Here is an 8,950-nt window from a genome sequence, read left to right on the forward strand (position 1 = left end):
AAAAAGTTGCTTTTCTAAATTTCAAAAATTATTATTAGAAAATAATTTGATAGCTTAAATAAATACTGAGGATTTTTTAAATGATAAATCTAATCACAGAAACCTATCCTGACAAATAACGTTTTTCTTTCCACGAACTGAAACGTGAATTAAGTTATCGACATTATAAATAAAGTAAATAAGTAGCACTTCTTGATATGAAACTTTTTAGCAATTTCCGTTAAACGGAAGCGGTACTTATGTCATGCCCAATTTCTCAAAAATGTTGTAAGTAATTTTTTATTAAGTAAGCTTAATATAAGAACATTTTGCCTCTATGTGCAGTCTCTAAGCGGTTTTAACACACTTACTAAACCGCTATTTCTATAATCCAATTTCACCGAATAGCCATCCCAAACCTTACTGTTATTCATGAATATACGAAAACATTTAAGGGGAGCACTCTTTCGTTTTTTTAGGTGGATGAATCTTATTTTCCCTTAAAATTTACATATTTAAAAAAAATACAAGGAATATATAGGTTATTCGTGGAATGAAAGGGAAGAGAAAACAATGAATTAAATACCAAAATTAACTTTTTCAAAAAGAAATCTAATAATATCCATGTAAATGTATAAAAAAATCATGGCACATTAACAAAGAGTTATATGTTGTAAAACCTTAGGATTAACGCAGCTTTAAATGAGGTATTTAATTTGATATCAATACGAAATAAAATTGAGGATAACCGCCAGCAGCAATGTCACTGGTCACTTCTACATAAGATTAGTGCAATATATATCTATTTGTTTACCTTAAACATTTTAAAACTGTTTTCTGACTACTATCAAAACTTATATAATAGTAAATCGAGAGAGGTCGGGTGAGGCAGAGGCGTAGCGATAGGGGGAGGGGGTCAAGGGGGGGGGGGGGACATATGTCCCCGGGCGCCGACCTTAGGGGGCGCCAAAATGGGTTGTAAAAACAAATTAAAATGTTATTTTAGCTGCATTTTTTCAGTTTGACGGGGAGGGGGGTTGCAAATCGAAAGTTTGAGGGGAGGTGCAAATCGAAAAGTTGAGGGGGTGCAAATAATTGAAAATTTGCTCCCAAGGGGGGGCGCCAAATGGAAAGTTTGTCCCCGGGCGCCGGGAAGGGTCGCTACGCCTCTGGGGTGAGAAAAGGGAGTAGACTACAATTTTCACTTTATCGTTAAGTTAATTTATGTTTTACAGTTTAAAATCACTAAGTATGTATTATAAATCATACGATAATTTTGCCGCAAATCGGTATGTATCAACAGATACTTACCATAATCTAATTGAGAAATGTTTTACATTTACAAAATAAAAAAAAAAACATGTATTTACAAGGATCAATGATTGCAACAAATATAGATACATTGTTTTTTTAGTACCTGTATTTTTCGATAATATTACAAGTTTTAAATTAAGCTTTGATTGAACATTACTGTCCTACGCTGTGCTAAATTCGTAAATAGAGCCGTAACAATTGATCACTATTTTGAATTTTCTCCTTTCTCTCTCTCTCTCTCTCTCTCTCTCTCTCTCTATATATATATATATATATATATATATATATATAATTATATATATATATATATATATAATCCCCTTTATATATATATACACACACATACACACATATAAATATATATATATATATATATATATATATATATATATATATATATATATATATATATATATATATAAAATCCCCTTAATATATATGAATATATATATATATATATATATATATATATATATATATATATATATATATATATATATATATATATACACACATACACACACACACACATATATATATATATATATATATATATATATATATATATATATATATATATATCCTAATATATGCCCATGTGCGCATTTCTCTCTCCATCTCTGTTATCCATATATTATCCGAATTTATGAGATCTGTATCTTCAGCAATATATGGAGACCTTAAAGATACGGACTATTGTTGAAAATAATCTGTTGAATTTATTAGTTGTATCGAATAAATTTTATTTAAAGACAGAAAATAAAAATAAAGGCATTCGAATGAAGAATCATATTTAATTTTACAACCGTAGAAGTGTTTTTGGTTGTGATAAGAACGCTCTAGAGAAAAACAAACTATCCCAAAATCTATCACTAGCAAAAATAATGACGTCAGATGAAACAAGTGTATTTTGAAAAAATGTTAATAAAAAGTTTAAGACTGTCGTCATTGATTGTAGGATAAAAATATAATTAAAAATCGAATGTCGAAAATGATACACAATACTATGACGTCGTCTTCAATAAGATCCCACATCTTCTAATTTTAGTATATGAAGAAATTAGGTATTTTATTCAAAATGGAATTAGATCTATGGATTTACTTAACAAGACGGCCAAAACTAATATCAATTTCTTTAAAAAACAACATAACACCGTTGTACAGCCGGGTTTTTAGTGGAATTATTTTTTTTTAACTAGTGTGTGCAATTAATATGGTGTTGTGTTGTCAAATAATGTATATTACTTGGTTTAATTTTTCTAATAGGTATCGGTTATTTTAAATGTGCCGAATATTCTTGCTATTTAGTTGGGTTTTTTTGTGTTTTTTTTGCTTTATCATTAATGTCTTCAGCGTTTAGTAAAGCACACTGCGTTTTGACCAATTATAATTTTAAAAAATATATTTTTTAACAATTATAATCCTGGAATTCAAGTATAACTAGTACCGATGGCTAGTATATAAATATTTAGCATAACGCATACTTACAGAAGTGATTCGAAATTGAGTTGTCAATGTTTCTTTAAAATGTATCCCACGTCAAGAAAAAAAAAAACGCTAAGCGTGTATTTCACCATGGGAGTTTAAGGATTACACGTTATGTGAAATGCGAGATTGTGATAACTGGAGCGTAGGTCCACAGCGCTATAGAACTAAGCAGCTTTGTGTAGGTGTGTCTATATAGGTCATGGATGTATATAAATAGGTGTGTTGGTGAAATGCGAATGTATTTCTGTCTCTCCATGCCATGTATCAGTATTATATATTTTTATATATTTATATATATATATATATATATATATATATATATATATATATATATATATATATATATATATATATATATATATATATATATATACCTAGTCCTAGATGTAGACCTAGACCTAGCCCTAGAGTTGGACCTGGACTTGCACAATTGAGGAAACTGGCATGGAACATACTGGGTAACAAATCATTACATCCTGAAAAAACCAACACCAGCTATGTGAGACCTACGGCTTGGGGCTCAGTAGCTACATAAATATCAGCAAAATTGACAAAGTTCAAAACATTCGATTGATAAATGCAATGGAGGAAATAGTGGCTCCTAGCTAAATAGAAGAAAGAAGAAAATAAAAAATCCTCACCCAATACGCAAAGCTGGAGTCACTGGATAACCATAATCTAAACCAAAAACTCCAGATGCCCAGCCCATCAAACATACATCAAAGAACAAGTTTTATCAAAGAAGCCAAAAATCTAAAAAAGAAATATGAAATAGAAAACATCATTCCTGAAGCAATCAAAACTCAAAACCCATCCTCACCGTGGATCTCTCACCGTATATTAACCATGTTTGCCTCAATAGATACCATAAAAAATCTGACCACGATCAAGAAGAATTAAAGGAAATAACATATCAGTACATTAAAGAACAGTACCCCAGCAACACTTGGATTAGAGTACACAAATGGCTCAGCTGAAGATGCTACAAAAATGGCAGGGCTGGAGTCCTTATTGAATTGCCAAACGGAGAAAGCTTAGAAAAGTCAATAGCCACAGACAGCCTATCTGACATTTTTAGAGCAGATAAAGAAGCTTTAGAACATGCAGCAAACCTCCTGTCAGAACATCCCGAATTTCCAGATAGTCAGATAGTCTTTCTTACAGATGCAAAATCTTTCCAACACATAATCTTCGGACTCAGAACAGACAACAACAGACTAAAACAGCACATGCATAAAAAACTAAAATTGGGTATGGCGAAACTTGCCCATGTGGCATCGTCCCGGAGAATACAAAGAACGTCCTTTAGGACTGTTCCTTATATAGCCAGGCGCGATAAAAACACTGGCCCCTATACACCCCACTCAAGAAAAAACTATATGGGGCACCCGCGGATCATGAGACCACAGTCCAGTTTATACACGAAGTTGGTCTTGTTATTTAAATCCTCCACCATAAACTATAATAAGAACGCAGAAAAAGAAGAAGAAGAAATAAAGTCCGCCTTGATAAATAGATATATTTCTATCAACTTTGAATGAAATAGTTCATTTCTTAATATTCTAAAATTTGAAGATGACGCCATTAGTTTTGTGTACTTTCCGTCACTTTTGGGATGTGACGTCATAATTTTTTGCGTTCTTGTCACAACAATAAACACTTTTCCGGTTAAATAATCAGAAGAGTATTTCTACATTTAAATATGCCTTTATTTTAATTTTAATAATTTTTAGTTTATACATTTAAAACATCAAATTTGAACAAAAGTCCATAATTTTAAATTTCTCAAAAAAGTTGCGGAGAGAGAGAGAGGAGAGAGAGAGAGAGGGAGAGAGAGAGAGAGATAGAGATAGAGAGAGAGAGAGAGAGAAATGCGTACATGGGCTATCATATATTAGGATATTTGTATTAGCTTTTCTAATGGAAACAGTCAGCCATTTCTAGATCTAATTAAATAAATATTTACTAAAGCCTAGGCCTATTAAAAAAATTTAGCTTCTAAATATTTTAGTAGATAAAAAAGTAGTAAAATGTCTTTTTTAAAATTTGTATCTGATTCTTTGTCTATTTATAAATGTATGCTCTACTACAAGATCTGGTAATTAGGCCATTAAGAGTGCCTTTAGCATTTTAGATATTATTATTACCACTAGATCTAGTCACTCAATATTACAAGTAAGCATATTATTGTGAAATCTAGTATGTTTTAGTTGTCATATTTCTACTATTTGGTTAAATTTAGTTTTAGTTAAACCGTCTATTCATGTCTAATCAGAGGCGTCGCGAGGTGGGGGCTGGGGGTGCGGACAATATATAGAAGGAAAAAGTTTTTACCAAATCGATTAATGATTAATAAAAGTGTATCCACATGTTATAATAACTGACTATAGAAAACCATCTTCACTATTTCCTGTAAATTACTGTGAATACTTAAAGCTATTACCGGAAGGTTGGAGGGGTGACGCAAGCTGCAAGATTAAGAGGGGGAAAAAAGCTTGTTGAGCATTTTGACTATCAGATAAGTCAATCCACAACAGTAGACGGAGTGACACAAAAATCTAGAGCTTTACGATTAAAATGATACTTTTTCTACATGAATTAATAGGTGGAAAATGGGAAGGGGATTTTACCAATTTCAACTAAATTTACAGGCCTATATATATATATATATATATATATATATATATATATATATATATATATATATATATATATATATATATATATATAACACATAGGTTTTTTCGGGGGGGAGAGGGGGGGGGGGAGTGACACCATGCGGTCCCGCACCGGGTGACACCCGACCTGTGTCTAATCTTTATTTGTTATTCCATTTCTCCCAGTAGACTTTATAACTTCCAGAGATGAAAACGGACTCTTTTCCTTGGACATGATCATATTGCTTTGCGAAAAGTAACCAGTTGAAAGACAACCTTATATACTATAAAAAGGAGTAAAGATGTGGAATTGCACGGCCCTCCGTGTCAAGGCAGTGCTGCTCTATGGCTCGGAGACTTGAAGGAATACGAAGACAAATACTGATAGGCTACAGGCATTCGTAAACAATAAGATGGCCATACAAAAATATCAAACAAAGACCTGTGGCAAATTTTAAAGCAACAGCCAATAGAGAAAGATATCAATGCCCGTGAATGAGGATGGATCGGACACACGTTAAGAAGAGAAAAAGAAATCATCGCAAAACATGCTATGGACTGGAATCCCCAGGGAAAAAGGAAAGTGGGCCGGCCAAGGAAAACATGGTAAAGAACGGTTGAAGAAGAGGCGAAAACAGCTGGGCTCACATGGACACAGATTAAGGGAGCAGCCCAAAACCGAGTCCGCTGGAAATGTGTACTTGCAGCCCTTTGCTCCCCAGGGGCCACAAAGGAATGATGATGATGATGATGAACAAAAAGGTGGTGGTTAGGGCACAGTATCAGAAAGACAGTAAATAACATAAAAAAATAGGTGCTTGTATGATGTCCACAAGGAAAGGGGGAGATAATGAGACAAAAAGTCATTAAGTAATTGTTTGAAATAGATAAAGTGGAAGCTGTATTATAAGGGATCGATCTTCATAAAATCAAGTGAGTTGACGGGTGTCGCCTACCTTTTCTCCGCAGGAAATGGAAACGAATAAAAAGAAGAAAACCAGAAGAGTTCAGAATGATGATTCTTAACCTGGGTTCGATCGAACCCCAGATGTTCAGAGAGTCAATCTCAGAGCTTCGGCGGAGGTCAAGACACACACCCAACTCACAAGAATCATTATCGGATTTTGTCAGTTTTGAAAATTTAACTATTATAAAGGGTTCGGTGAATGCTAAGAACCACTGCATTAGTAGAGTGTAGTTTGCAGAAGGCGCAAGCTTTTGATCCACTTTCGGTCGTGTCTTTAGAACAATTTCGATACTAGTATTTCACAGTTTTAAATTATTAATTAGGTTGAACAAAGTAACAAAGCAGCAGCAATCGTCATATTGTACCAGTTTAACTTTGTTAACCATTTGATAATTTCAGTATTAGACTTGTCATGAAATTAAAAAAAACTATTATCTATTCGGTACAATATACTCATTTTCTAGTAAACAGGTTTATTAGGTAATTTTAAATATAGAACGCCGTGTTATAGGCCTATTTTTCTTAGCATTTAAAATTTCGTCTAAAGTTTATTGCCTCCAACCACCCGCTCTAAATGAATGATATTTTAATGATCATATAGCGACACAAAAGTCCGTGATAAAAAGAACTAGTCGCCCCATTTCTCAACAAAACTGGCAAGTGAAATCGTACATTACTTGTAAATACAATTGGCTTCTATTCTAAGCGTTAAACGATCGATCGTTCCTCTCTAAATCCTACCTATTTATCTTTAAAAAAATATCTCCCCCCTGTCTTATTCTATTGTTACACAATACGATTTAATACAATTGATTTCTTTTCTAAGTGTTTAAAGAGTGAGCTACTCACTAAATCCTTACGATTTTTGTTGACAAAAAAAGCCGCACCCCTACACCATTTTGGACAAAGTTGGTCGTGCAGGATTTAACGTCATCAACACTTTTGACGGTTACACAGTCGTACAATAAGCTTCAATAAAATTGGTTTCTTTTATAATTGATAAAGTGTAAATGCTTCCGATTTTGTTTGAAAAAAAAAAGAAAAAGCGCCTCCCCCACCCCTCCATCGAGAAATAAAATGGAAAGCGGTATTTGGTAGTCGATGTTTCTAAAACGTATTTGTTTTACAGCTACACAATCAAGGTAGAAAACAGTTAAATCAGTATGTAAAAGCTTGTATTCGTTATTTTTTTAACTTTGATTGTTTATAATCAAAGACAGAAAAGTTCCATAAACATTAAGGATTATACCATCTACAACTATACTTTTATCGTTGCAGTTTACTGCAATACTTTAGGATATATTAATGATAATGTAGCACCCCCTCCCCCTTATTTTTGCAAACTGTGTTACATAAAAATTTGCATTAAATAAAGCATCCTAACGATCAAACTAAAAAATATATAGAAGTGCAAAGATTTAAAGTGAAAAAAAATTCATAATTAGATTTTATTAGTCTTTATAAAAAAGGTGTAAATTTTCACACCTTTTATGCTTTCAATCGTAACCATAGCTGCTAGGGGTGGAGTTTTACTCATTTTGTCAATGGATTAGGTTTGCCTGTTGCCCAGCCTGGGACATAGTCCGCTGACAAGAGCTTTCCAGGCGTCTCTGTCGAGGGCTAGTCTCTCCAACTGTCCTCAGGTGTCTCCGATTTCTTGGTGTCTTTTTCCTGGTCACGTCTCCAAGTCTTTCTTGGTCTGCCTATCCTCCTCCTGCCCTGTGGATTCCAGGCAAGGGTCTGTCTTATTACGCTAGGTACAGGCTTCCTGATTGTGTGGCCAGTCCATTTCCATTTTCTCTAGAGGATCTCTACTTAACCCTTTATCTACTGACGGTACTTATAAGTACCACTTTAATTAAGTGCCTGTATTATTTTTAATTTAATACGAATTTTAAAAATTATTGATGTAATTTATAGTATTATCTACCCTGAGTTGCAGGTAGTTGGAGGGATCGATATTTATTGAAAATTTCTGGTGTGACGCCATTTTTAATGTCTTGTTGTATCGGTAGTTCACAATTGTTCTGTACAGTTCTCACTCACGTTCCTGATTTCCCTTTGTTTTACCTTATTCTTGAAGTTTCCATCCCCAAATATTTTTTTATTGGCACCTTCAATAGTCAGGCAGATGCGTTTAACTTCTGGTTATACAATTTCAATAAAATTGTCTTTGTATTAGATCGATGTTTACAAGTAGACTTATAAGTACCGTCATTTTTTTTTAGGATTACTAGGAAATGGCAGATTTTCAATGTGGAGTGCCATAAATATTATTTTGACAATTAATTATCAAAATGTGCTCAAAAAATGATATTTACACATTCATAAAAAGGTTAGCATATGGTTTATCTAAGAATTATTTAAACTAGGCTACATGTTGATTTCTAGTAGTAAAAGACTAACAAAAATAAAGGTAGTAGTTGCAGGCTCGTTCACTAGGTTTAGTATACTTCATATGTATACCAAAGCCGAGTTCTAGTAGTACGATTTCATTTGTTAGTTGTATTTACAGCAATAAACTGTCTTGCCTACAATAATTAGC

The sequence above is a fragment of the Physella acuta genome, unplaced genomic scaffold (genome assembly GCF_028476545.2).
Source record: "Physella acuta isolate Inbredline_101_S28 unplaced genomic scaffold, ASM2847654v3 ptg002479l, whole genome shotgun sequence".
Taxonomy (NCBI): Eukaryota; Metazoa; Mollusca; class Gastropoda; family Physidae; genus Physella; species Physella acuta.